Raw genomic sequence first — 14,600 nt, 5'->3', positions numbered from 1 at the left:
AAAGTGATGGTTTATTTGCATTTCCCTGGCTTCTATTGAAGCTAAGCATCTTTCATTTGTTTTTTATTTTAGCCATTTGTGTTTCTTCTGTGAACTCACTGTTGATATAAATTGTCCTTTAATATTTGCTGTTGTTTAACTTGAAATAATTTAATCCTTTTCTACTATGGAGTTAGTTGTTTTTTGGACCTTCCAAGAAGCCTTTACATCAGACCTTTTATATATGCAATTTTTAAATAGCAAAGATAGAATACAAAGAGGAAAATGGTTGTTTCCTTAGTATCTTATTATTGATAACTGATCTTACAATTTGTAAAATCAAACAGAAGATGAGTTTATTCTAGTATCTGTGAAATATCAATAAAACCACTAACAGCACTTGGATATTACTAAATACAGATTTCTTTTATATCAGATGTTATTGTATAAAGAAAAATTACATAGCAAGACCTTAGTGACCTATGTAAATTAACAAATTCTAAATGAGGTAGTAGATGAAAAAAAGTACTACTTTTTTTTAAAATTAATTAATTAATTTATTTTTGGCTGTGTTGGGTCTTCGTTTCTGTGCAAGGGCTTTCTCTAGTTGCGGGGAGCGGGAGCCACTCTTCATCATGGTGCGTGAGCCTCTCACTATCGCGGCCTCTCTTGTTGCGGAGCACAAGCTACAGACGCGCAGGCTCAGTAGTTGTGGCTCACGGGCCTAGTTGCTCCGCGGCATGTGGGATCTTCCCAGACCAGGGCTTGAACCTGTCTCCCCTGCATTGGCAAGCAGATTCTCAACGACTGCGCCACCAGGGAAGTCCAGTACTACTACTTAATGTATTCTTAGAAACATGAAAGTGCTTGTATAGTCTTCCAAAGATACCATATTTATAACCAGAAATTGATTACTGCTCATATTACTTTTTAAGAATTGGTAATGTTTTCCTTAAAAGTAATAGACTATTTCAATCTAATTTTAATTCAATTCTTTCTGCTTGCAAGATTAACCCTTTTATTTGAAGCCCAGGATAATATAGAGAGGTAGTGTTTCCTTTAAAAAACTCCAAATAGTGACTGATACATGAAAATATATAGCTAGTTGAGGCCACAGTAACATCCACTCTAATAAGAAAACTTCAATCCATTTTCTAAATAGATATTTAATTATTTTTATGCAGATTGGTGACTTTAGTTTGTGCTTTGTGTGTGTGTGTACATATATATGATATTTTAAATACTAAATTTAATGTAATATTTAACAGTAGTGACAAAACATACTTAACAAAATTATGTTAAATACAACAAACAATTCCTTTAATATGGCAAATATATACACACAAATTATAGGCATGTCATTATTATGTGCATGTATAAATAATGGCATATGTAACAGTTCCTTTCAGTCACAAAGAAATCTGGTTTTTTTTTTCTTTAAGTGTACATTCTAATTCAGGCTGTGGTATATGAAATGAAACTGTTCATGTGTCTCTCTGTATTATAACTTTCACTTCCCCTAGGCCTTTGGTACTAATCTGAGTAATGTTCCTTTTGACCACTTTCTTCACCATACAAAAATATTACATTATTATCCATACTCCCCACACTGTACATTTCATCACTGTGATTTATTTATTTTAAAACTGGAATTTTAGGGGCTTCCCTGGTGGCGCAGTGGTTGGGAGTCCGCCTGCCGATGCAGGGGACACGGGTTCGTGCCCCGGTCCGGGAGGATCCCACATGCCGCGGAGCGGCTGGGCCCGTGGGCCATGGCCGCTGAGCCTGCGCGTCCGGAGCCTGTGCTCCGCGGTGGGAGAGGCCACAGCAGTGAGAGGTCCGTGTACCGCAAAAACAAAACAAAACAAAACAAAAAAACTGGAATTTTATACCTCTTAAACTCTCTCACCTGTCTCACTCATCCACCCAACACCTCCCCTCTGGCAGCCACCTGTTTGTTCTCTGTATCTATGACTCTATTTCTGTTTTGTTATATTTGTTCATGTATTTTGTTTTTGTTCATTTATTTTATATTTTAGATTCCACATATGTGTGCAATCATACTGTGTTTGTCTTTCTCTGACTTATTTCACTTAGCATAATACCTTCTATGTCCACCCATGTTGTTGAAAATGGCAAGATTTCATTCTTTTTATAGCTAAATAATATTCCACTGTGTGTTCTATATCTATATATGTATCAATCATCTTCTTTATCCATTTTTCTATTGGTGAGCACTTAGATTGCTTCCATATCTTAGCTATTATGAATAATGCTGCAATGAACATAGGGGTGCATATATTTCTTTGAATTAGTGCACTTGTTTTCTTTGGAAAAATACCCAGAAGTGGAATTGCTGGATAATATGGTAGTTCTATTTTTTAATTTTTTGAGGAAATTCCCTATTGTTTTCCATAGTGTCTCTACTGATTTACATTCCCACCAACAGTGCACAAGGTTCTGTATTCTCTACCTACTCGCCAATACTTGTTATTTGTTGTCTTTTTGATAATAGCCATTTTGACAGCTGTGATATCTTATTGTGGTTTTGATTTGCATTTCCCCATTGATTAGTGATGTTGAGCATCTTTTCACGTATCTGTTGGCCATCTGTATGTCTTCTTTGAAAAAAAAGTCTATTCAAGTCCTCTGTCCATTTTTAACTGTGCTGTTTTGTTGATGGTTCCCTTCACTGTGCAAAACCCTTTTAATTTTATGTGGTCTCATTTGTTTATTTTTGCTTTTGTTTCCATTGCCTGAAGAGACATAGCCAAAATAATGTTGCTAAGACCAAACTCACAGAGCATACTGCCTATATTTTATTCTAGGAGCTTTAAGGTGTCATGTCTTACATTTAAGTCTTTAATCCCTTTTGAGTTTATTTTTGCATATAGTGTGGGAAAGTAGTTCAGTTTTTTCTTTTTCATGCAGCTGTTCATTCTTCTTAACATCATTTATTCAAGAAGCTGTCTTTTCCCCACTGTATATTCTTACCTCCTTTGTCATAGATTAATTGACCATATAAGCGTGGTTTCATTTCTGAGCTCTCTATTCTGTTCCATTGATCTATGTGTCTGTTTTTGTGCCAGTATCACAATGTTTTGATTACTGTAGTTTTGTAAAATAATCTGAAGTCAGGGAGTGTGATACCTCCAGCTTTGTTCTTCTTTCTGAAAATTATTTAGGCTATGCAGGGTCTTCTGTGTTTCCATACAAATTTCAGAATTCTTTGTTCAAGTTCTTTCAAAAATGCCATTGGTATTTTGATAGTGATTGCACTGGATCTGTAGATTGCCTTGGGTAGGATGGTCACTTTAACAATGTTAATTCTTCAAATCCATGAGCATGATATAACTTTTCATTTGTTTGTGTTGTCAATTTCTTTCATCAGTGTCATAGTTTTCTGAGTAGAAGTTTTTTACCTCTTTAGTTAGACTTATTCCTAGGTTTTTTTTTTTTTTTTGGAAGTATAGTTGTTTTACAATGTTGTGTCAGTCTCTGCTGTACAGCAAAGTGAATCAGCTATACATATACATATATCCCATCTTTTGTAGATTTCCTTCCCATTTAGGTCACCACAGAGCATTGAGTAGAGTTCCCTGTGCAATACAGCCGTTTTTCATTAGTTATCTATTTTATACATAGTAGTGTATATATGTGAATCCCAATCTCCCAGTCCATCCCATCCCTTCTTCCCTGCTTGGTATCCATACATTTTTTCTATATATCTGTGTCTCTATTTCTGCTGTGCAAATAAGTTCATCTATACCATTTTTCTAGATTCCACATATATGCGTTAATAAATGAGATTTTTTCTTAATTTCTCTTTCTGATAGTTTGTTGTTAGTATATAGAAACACAACAAATTTCTATATATTAATTTTGTATCCTGCAACTTTTTGAATTCATTGATGAGTTCTAATAGTTTTTGGTGGTGTATTTAGGATTTTTTTATATATAGCATCATGTCATCTGCAAACAGTGAAAGTTTTACTTCTTCCTTTCCAATTTGTATTCCTTTTACTTCTTTTTCTTGTCTGATTAATGTGGCTAGGACTTCCAATATTATGTTGAATAAAAGTGGCAAGAGTGGGCATCCTTGTCTTGTTCCTGATCTTAGAGGAGAGATCCTGATAATACAGGAGAGAAATGATAGTGACTTGAACAAAAGCAGTGTTAGTGCTAGAAAGTAGCCAAATTCCAGGCAGATGTTGAAGTTTGGTTTAAGAAGACTTGCGGATCTATTTGGATGAGAAAAGGAGAGAAATTGATAATTTTCTAAGGTTTCTGTTCTAATCATAGGAAGAATGGTTTTCCACTTGTTGCAACTGGTTAGAATGAAGGAATACTTTTGGAGGAAGAGAATAAGGAGTCTAATATAGAGTTAGATAGGAATAGAGTTCAGGGGGAGTTAGGGATAACAAATATACATTTGGGAGGGATCAGCATAAAAATTATATTTTACCTATGGGGTAAATGGAGAAGAAGAACATTTCTAGGATAATTTCCTGGGAAGACTATGTATTTGTAGGTCAGGAAGATAATGAGGAAATAGGAAAGAAGCATCAGTAGGATTCTGTATGAAAATTGAATCAGAATACTTGAAGAATTGATAGATGTGGATTGACTCTTAAACCACTATCTACTATTGATTTCTAATTGAACTACTTCTTTACTAAAGAAAGGAGAAATAAATTAACATCTTATATATTTATGTTAGCTTTATATCTCACCCCCAGTCTGAGTGCGTACAAATAACTCTGGACATATTTTACATTTTATCTCCTACCTTCACTTACTTTTCCTTTCTCTCCTTTCTTTTTCCTTCCAAAGCCAAAGTGGTATCTAGGTGAGGAAAGATGGAAAATGTTTAGGTTCTGAGAGGTTCATTGAGCAGAAAGAAATACCTCGCCCCTAACACTTACACCTGCTAACTTGTATTTGCATCAAGCCCATATCTTCTCTGACCTTAGTTATGAAGTACATAAATTAAGTAAGGACTAATTATAGGCAAATATTTATCAAATTATTTCTGCTAAATTAGATATATGGCTTTCAATGTACATTGGTAGACATAATTTAAGTGGGAATTTATCTAAGTCTTTTCAAAAATTTCAGTCAAATTCCAACATTTTATAGCGATATAGATGAATAGGACAATAAATATGACAGAACTATCAAGATCATTGCCTCAATTTTTAATGTAATTTAGAATGCATCAATACAGGTGTGACATAAAATAGATTTGCTATAATATATATGAAAGGTATATGATGTGTATTTCACATCCATATGATAAAATTTATATTCATATTGATGAGTAAGAATTTTTAATATTTTGTTAATAATTTAATAATGGCCTAAGGATCTAAGGCTTAATGGACCTGTGTGAGGTTGAAAAAGAATTATTCGGAAGTGGTACTTTAAGAGCTTATTGTCAATCTTTACCATTACAGTGAAGCTTATTTTTTAATCTGAAACTTTTGAATCAATTTAAAAACCTTCTCTAAATCTTCATAACATTCCATAAATCTGAAATTATTGTCTGAAACATTGAGATACATTTCTTATCATTTTGAACACAGCTGTTTGAGAAAATGGTTATAAGTACTTTTGTTACAGTCAAACATGGAAGTAAGTAAATGTAAAATGTAAATTTGTACATAATATTATTTAAGTTTTAGCCTATTGTGTGTGTGTGTGCATGTGTATGTATGTGTGATTTAAATAATAGACTTTTTCATTTTCAATTGAAAATCGTCTAATATCCTGGGATCTGTGATGACAAAGAGACCTGCTACACAGCTTTAAGCCTATGTTTAACAATGCTGCATTGTACATTTAGATATTTGCTAAGAGGGTAGAACTCATATTAAGTGTTCTTACCACAATAAGAAAAGAGTATTTCAGGTACTCTTGCTGACAAATACGAGAAACTAACTGAGGAGAACTGGAGATGATTTCATTTTTATTGAGAATCTTAAGTTATAGAATTCTCTGCTCACCTTGACACAAAGTGACCTGGTCCTCTGACTAGAGGAAATACAAAAAACAATTAAATTCAGCTAAATTAAGTCACTGACTTTTAATGATTTTAAATTTAAATATAGAAGCTCCTTTGAAAAACCTTGTACTTGTTGCAGATTTTTCTTTGTAAAATTCTGCATGTTAGTTATGTTATTCGGATATATACTTTTTGAAGTTATCCTAAGTCACACCTCTAATGATAATGTAGGCTAGAGTTTTACCTTCCTTCTCACCCTCTCATGTGTCAGACGTCTTACTTATAATTGTCTTTATCTACATTTTGACTACTGAGAATTTACTTATATTTGTGATACTTACTATATAATAAGATTTTAATTGCATATAACGGAATGTACTCCAAGTAAATGTATTTTTCCTAAAGTGTACTAATCACATAGAACAAATATAGCCCATTTATGTTATGAATGCAATCTATCTGTCTATATGCATAAAATGTGTATATGTAATGTGTGTGTATATATATATAGAATCCATGTCTATACATAATATATATAAATGTGTATGTATAGACATGAGTACATGTATACATATTCATCCATACACACACACACACACACACACACACACACACATTTTATTACCAGTAGTAGCAACAACTCCATCTATTTATAGAACAAAAAAAGATAACACATAACATGAAAAGCTCTTAGAACAAAGACTGAATATAGAAAATGCATAATTCATATTTATAGAATTTCATCACAGCATTTACATTGAACACTTAAACGTTACATCAATAACAGTTTATAGCTAAGAAATTTTAAGCAAATACAGCTGGGGGAAAAAACACACCATTAAAAAAAGTTTAACTTTTTAAACTTCTCATATAAAAGCTATTAAAATTAGCATTCTGATTTAGTTTAGTGACATTTTTGTATGATTCTTAGAGATTCCTGAACATTCTGAGTATTTCAAATCAGTTTTTTACACCAGTCAAATATTACCAAAGAGGCTTACCTCAAACTCGTCTTCACAGAGCTACCGAATAACAATTTTGATTAGAAAATCCATAATATATGTACATATAACAAATTAGAATGACTTTTTACCTGGATTATTGTTCAATTTAGTATAGAAAAGAATCAGTCAAATTTTTTTTATCTAAACTAGTTGTCTGATTATTTGAACTTTTTGCATTGCTATTATTTAGAAACAAAATGCAATTTCTTGACATTTTTCTAAGGAAAATTTGGCAAATGAAGAGATAAAAAACACGAATAGGACCAAAAATTACTAAATATAGTTCTTGAATAGTTAAAATTCAAAAATTAATAAAATGAATTTACTTTTTTTGCCTATTATTCCTTACAATTGTGGAAGAACACTAGTTGTGAAGTAAAGAATCAAAACATATTGAATACTTAGAATAAATATTAACAATTAACTATCCATTGGCAACTAAGTTAATGACTCATTCTACTTTCTGAGAGGGCCTCAGGAAAAATATTAATACTTTATAGCATCAGTTTCCAGTGGTCTTGCTAATATAAGTATTGTGTGATATGAGGGTTTAAATCTAATCTCTTCATATTAAATCATTTGCAGTAATTAAGAGTGAATATATTAAATTCAGAGAATACTGTACACATTATTCATTAGTATCCTCTTTCTTAACCTTCTGGAAACATGTCAGCTGAAGTTGTCAAATAAAGAACAGGGTATTTGCTAAATAAATATTTTCTTCATCTGCGTAATATAATTGGTTTTGGACCCTAACATCATGGCCGATATAAAGTTCCTTGCTGAGGTTTTTTTTTTTTGTTTTTTTTTTTTGCGGTACGCGGGCCTCTCACTGTTATGGCCTCTCCCGTTGCGGAGCACAGGCTCCGGACGCGCAGGCTCAGCGGCCATGGCTCACGGGCCCAGTCTCTCTGCTGCATGTGGGACCTTCCCGGACCGGGGCACAAACCCGTGTCCCCTGCATCGGCAGGCGGACTCTCAACCACTGCGCAACCAGGGAAGCCCCCTTGCTGAGTTTTAACCTAAAATACTTAAAAAACAAAATATATTGGAGGATGAATTCCCCTACTGACACTGTTAGCAATATTTCTTGGATTCCATGCTCTCACTCAGAAAGAGAGAGACAGGGGCAGAGACAGAGACAGACAGAGACAGAGACAAATAACATAGCCAACAATGAGGTTAAAAGAATTGAGACACAAGAAATAAAACAAGTGTAAATACTGGGATGCTATTAATGTTCTATTTCTTGATCTATATGTTGGTATGTAATTGTGTTAAATTTGTGAAAATTTACAATTATATTTCAACTAAGAGTTTGAAAAAATGCTTGTAGGAATTAGATTCAAACCTAAAACAAAATTAGTGTAAATGATTTATGAAGACTGAGAATAAGATGTAGGCTCACATTTTCACATCTTTTATAAATAGGAACGGTAACATAGGAACACTTAAATATTTAACTTCCAGATAATGGTGGGAAAAAAGCTACTACCACTGCTGGTGGTTACATAAAACTGTAGCAATATTTTCACAGGCCTTTATTAGAATAATGGACTGGCTTGCTTACCAGATAGCAAGTTTTTGTCACATCAAGTTTCTAAGAGTGAAGTATATTTTTTAAAAAGAATGAGATAGGGCTTCCCTGGTGGCGCAGTAGTTGAGAGTCAGCCTGCCGATGCAGGGTACACGGGTTCGTGCCCCGGTCCGGGAAGATCCCACATGCTGTGGAGCAGCTGGGCCCGTGAGCCATGGCCGCTGAGCCTGAGCGTCCGGAGCCTGTGCGTCCGGAGCCTGTGCGTCCGGAGCCTGTGTGTCCGGAGCCTGTGCTCCGCAACGGGAGAGGCCACAACAGTGAGAGGCCCGTGTACCGCAAAAAAAACAAAAACAAAACAAAAAAAGAATGAGATAGATATTTAAAATGAACTTAAAGGCTTCCACAAAACCTATAATTTATTATTTCATAACAAAACAGATAGTAACAAAATGATCACCAAGGGATTTTTGTCCATTAAAAGTTTTCCTTACACACCTCGGACAGTGTAGAATACTAGGATTTTAAAAAATGTAGTTATTGCTAATTTTTGCCTAAACTCTTCATTCCACTTGAATATATATCCATTAATATATATTAAGAATGCATATTAATTATACATTAAATATATGATATATATGAATTTGGCACATATTAATATATACCCATTAAATGCTAGTTTTATCATCATAAAACAAAGTGCTCCATAAAATGTCAACTGCTCATAAAGACAATATACACATAATATCTGCTTTCAACCTTGAGATGTGCTCATATAGTGTCTATCTGCTTAAAAGCAGTATTTCTGCCTGCCTGTGTAATTAATATATTTATAATAATGATAATAATAACCATAATCAAATATTCATACTTTGCCAAGTATAAAAATAGCTATAAGAAATATTTCAAGGTACCATTTTCTCTTATCAAATTTTACTGTAGCACATAGAAAGATAATCTATAAAATAAATTAAGATTTTTTAAAATATTTTTATCCCTGCTTACGTGGCCTTTCAGTATTATTTTTCTTATGTATTTTATGACCTTTTCCCCATTAAATTTCAGCCTTTTCATGATTCCAAGACATAACATATAAGGCAATGTCTCTGTTTTGTTTCTCTTCTCTACCTGTCAAATTGTTATCAAATTTTATCTATTCTAAGAAGACTTTTTTACTACCCAAGCTGAATTTCTGATTTTGAATCTTTAGCATCGTTTGTCGTGGCTTAAGGAGACATGTTTACTTTTAAATTTATGTGTGTAAATCCACATACCATAAACACATTGAACATCATTCAGATTAGAGACCGTGTTGTATTCACATTTAAGTCACCTGAAACTTTTAATGAATACCCAAACATATTTATGGTACTGGGTTCATTATTCAGACTCAAATGCAAATCTAATTTGTTGGGATTTTAATTTTTAATTATGCTTGGAAATATTATTTTACTATTCAAGTTCTGCTTCAGAAAAAGCTCAGCTTATAATGGGATTGACAGAGTAATCAGAGCTACACAACATTTCAGAAATAAGTCTTCTTATTCCTGGGTCTTTACTCTTTGTGTCCATGACTAAATCAGTGTGCCAAAATCAGCCATTTGGCTTTGGGGTGATGAATAACAAAATTTTTGCAAAAGCATGGCTGCCCTTGACTGCTCAGAATGCCCTTAAGAACACTGACTGTATTATAAATGGATTGCTGAACTCTACAACCCTGAGTTGTAAAGCTGTAATGAACCTTCCACATCTGGGCCAAATTAACTTTCCTAAAGCATGTTGCTCTGCAACTGCCCTATCTAACAGTATAGCATGGCAGTCTCTGAAAATCTTCAAGCAAAATAATAATAAATGTTACTTTAGCACACGCTTATCAAGTATCCAGTAAGTAACAAGCAGTGTTCTAAATGCTTCACATTGATAATGTCATACAATAATCATAACACAACTAAAAATAGCTATTTCTTTTACTATTATCCCCATTTTATAGACAAATCTCAAACTCACAGTGGTCAAGAAATATCCAACATCACATTGTTGTTAGGAGGTAGTGAAAAATAGGATCTGAACCAAACTATTTGATTCAGTGGTATACAGGTAAACCAGGTCTCAGTTTGGGTGGGTGGAGAGGAAGGCACTGATTTATAATATTTGATGATTTCTGTGATGTAAATATTCCCATCGTTTTCAATTTTAAGCTACCAAGATGATGTCCCTTATCTAGGACTTGGTAAGATATGTATGTAATGGCTCTTAAGAGCCTTAAATGACTCCAAAAGTTAATTATTCTGATCTCCTAAGCAAAGCCCATACTGCCCTACCATGGAATCTTGCTCCTATCATTTCCTCTATTTAAATATCACATTATTATTCCTGAGAAGCAAGGATAATTTGATGTATATATGTTAATAAATGTGATACACTATACTAATAGAATGAAAGATAAAAATCATATGATCCACATATAAGTGATATCATACAGTATTTGTCTTTCTCTGTCTGACTTACATGTGGAATCTAAAAGAATATAACAAACTAGTGAATATAACAAAAAAGAAGCAGACTCACAGATACAGAGAACAAGCTAGTGGTTACCAGTGGGGGGAGGGAAGGGGGAGAGGGGCAAAATTGAATATTCACATGTAAAATAATACTGAAAGTTATGATTCAGATTTCATTGAACTTCATGGACAACAAAGAGAAACATATTATGTGGCACAATTTCAAATCATATGGGGCTATTCATAGCTTAAGTGTCGCAATGAAGGAAAAATCCTGTATTGGGACTTTAAGTTTTGGTTTAATCTGGTCTTTTCCATTAAAAAAATCCTTAGTATGAATAAAATACATTTTACAAAGTTACTGTGTAATACTCATTTGCTGGAAACATTTCTTCTTGCTAATTATATTAAGAACTATTTTAAATTTATATTTAAATATTTGATTCTCTAATATAATGCCTCCTTTAATTTTTCACATAACTACAAAGCATTAACTTTTTTGATGCTTTATTGAACAAAAAAGGTATTTGTTTCATAGCTTGTTTTTCACATATGATGTATTTACTAGAAAATAATAGACTTCATTATGTGATATCCAAGTAATGAAGAATGGATGCATTAAACTATTCAAATATATGCTCATCCTTCTGTTAAAGGTAAGCAAGGGAGGTCATTTAGGTGAAATTCAATTTTTAATCGTTGTGAGAACATAATTAATTTTCTTGACTCTATCCCTTAAGAAGATAAATAGCCTCAATCATAAATATAGTTTTTTCTTCAAATTAAAACTGTTTTATTCATGCACATGTATAGATAGTATAGGTTCTCTCAATGTCATTTACGGATGCATTAATCAAGTTCTTTATGTGTTACAGAGCACTGGAAAGTAATAAGTCTATTGCATCTCTAATCAAGGCAAAGTTTTGCTTATGCACATTTGAATGAAAAGCTTGCTTACTGCTTAGGTTCCTTGTGTTTGAAATATGGCTTACTGGAGTAAATTTTAGACTACTTAGTTTAAAAAAGTTAAGACATAAATATTATTGCACATTAGGAATTGAAGTGTATTATATGTGGCTCTTTACTCCAAAGCACATAGTATTTTTACAGATTTTAAGCACTCATTAATATGATAAACTGTCTTATTTCAATAAAATGTTAGAAAGTGAAACAAAATAATCTAGGAATGGCAAATAACCTGGAGTGTAAGCCTCCACAGTCCCTCTTGTCCTACTGGTGGATATTTGTAGTCAATTAGAGTCCTACTTCTGAATGAACTAATATGCCACTTCCCATTCCTCAACATACTGAAATCAAGACAGTCCTTACCAGTTGTTTGGAACTGTCTTGTGAGATGATAAAACTAACTTGCTATCTATGGGATGGTCTACAGGAAAACTTATCTTTAAATATTGATTATAAGGTATATCAATTATAATGTTACAAATAACAGGTATATGTTATTTGTAATATATGGTGGCATAAAAATAAGAATGAATCACTTCATTAACTTGTACCAGATTAAATATTATGCCTATAACGTGTCATAATTCAAATGTACTCTCTAGTGAGGAGATAAGATATCATCACGGGTCATATGCCTACATGTAAATATAATCTGAAATATTTGTCAAGACTCAGAAACACTGAACTAAAGAAAAGGTCTGGGAAGAGGTTCTCTTGTTAAAGACAGGAAGGACCCACCTAGATATGCCTTGGTTTGACAATAAGGAAGTTTTAGAATTTATTAAGCAGATATTTTATATCACACACTTTGCTAGGGATGTCACATAAAACTATTTTATTTAATCCTTAGAAAGTCTGAGAAAATAGAAATTGTTATCCTTATTTTATATATGAAAAAATGTCATTAAGGGATAACTGATTTATCAAACATTACAAAGCTAAGATAGATACTGGGTTAAAAATTAGGCACTTTGATTGTCAGTCATATATATAATTCAGAATACCCACAAACACATATATAGTTCCTGCTTTAAACCAAAGTATGTATTCATGGATAAAGTAAAACCTCTGTGAGGAATTATTCATTCAACTTATGTTTATTTGGCACTTTTCCAGTTGCATCATGGTTTATCCAAAGAAAGTTATAAGATGGGGTGGTTTGCATAGAGAGAATGGTTTATGCTAGCCCTTTCTATCTCATCTGTATCAGCCTCTCAAATTAGATTTACCCCACATCCACACCCATAAACCCCAGCCAACATCCCAGCTCCGATCTCGTGTTTACAGACTTGCACTCTTTAAATGGCAAAAAGCAGATATGAAAACAGTGTCTCCCCTCAGACCACAGCTCTTCTCTAACTGAACCTTCAACTACAGTAGTAATATTAGGTGGAAAGCAAGGAGCTGAAAGAGCTTGAAATGGTTATCTAAGTCAGCGGTCTCCAACCTTTTTGGCACCAGGGACCAGTTTCATGGAAGACACTCTTTCCATGGACCAGGGGCGGAGGGGAGTTCAGGCAGTAATTCAAGCGATGGGAGCAGCAGATGAAGCTTCTCTCGCTCCCCGCCGCTCACCTCCTGCTGTGCGGCCCGGTTCCTAACAGGCCACAGACCGGTACCGGTATGCGGCCCGGGGGTTGGGGACCCCTGATCTAAGTAGTCAAGAGTAAGCCCAGAGATAAACCCACGCACATATGGTCACCTTATCTTTGATAAAGGAGGCAAGAATATACAGTGGAGAAAAGACAGCCTCTTCAATAAGTGGTGCTGGGAAAACTGGACAGGAACATGTAAAATTATGAAATTAGAACACTCCCTAACACCATACACAAAAATAAACTCAAAATGGATTAAAGACCTAAATGTAAGACCAGACACTATCAAACTCTTAGAGGAAAACATAGGCAGAACACTCTATGACATAAATCACAGCAAGATCCTTTTTGACCCACCTCCTAGAGAAATGGAAATAAAAACAAAAATAAACAAATGGGACCTAATGAAACTTAAAAGCTTTTGCACAGCAAAGGAAACCATAAACAAGACCAAAAGACAACCCTCAGAATGGGAGAAAATATTTGCAAGTGAAGCAACTGACAAAGGATTAATCTCCAAGATTGATAAGCAGCTCATGCAGCTCAATAACAAAAAAAACAAACCCAATCCAAAAATGGGCAGAAGACCTAAATAGATATTTCTCCAAAGAAGATATACAGATTGCCAACAAACACATGAAAGAATGCTCAACATCATTAATCATTAGAGAAATGCAAATCAAAACTACAATGAGATATCATCTCACACTGGTCAGAATGGCCATCATCAAAAAATCTAGAAAGAATAAATGCTGGAGAGGGTGTGGAGAAAAGGGAACACTCTTGCACTGTTGGTGGGAATGTAAATTGATACAGCCACTATGGAGAACAGTATGGATGTTCCTTAAAAAAACTAAAAATAGAATTACTACATGACCCAGCAATCCCACTACTGGGCATATACCCTGAGAAAACCATAATTCAAAAAGAGTCACGTACCAAAATGTTCATTGCAGCTCTATTTACAATAGCCAGGACATGGAAGCAACCTAAACGTCCATCATCGGATGAATGGAT

The sequence above is a fragment of the Lagenorhynchus albirostris genome, chromosome 8 (assembly GCF_949774975.1).
Source record: "Lagenorhynchus albirostris chromosome 8, mLagAlb1.1, whole genome shotgun sequence".
NCBI classification, from domain to species: domain Eukaryota; kingdom Metazoa; phylum Chordata; class Mammalia; order Artiodactyla; family Delphinidae; genus Lagenorhynchus; species Lagenorhynchus albirostris.
Note: the sequence above shows the minus strand (reverse complement) of the source record.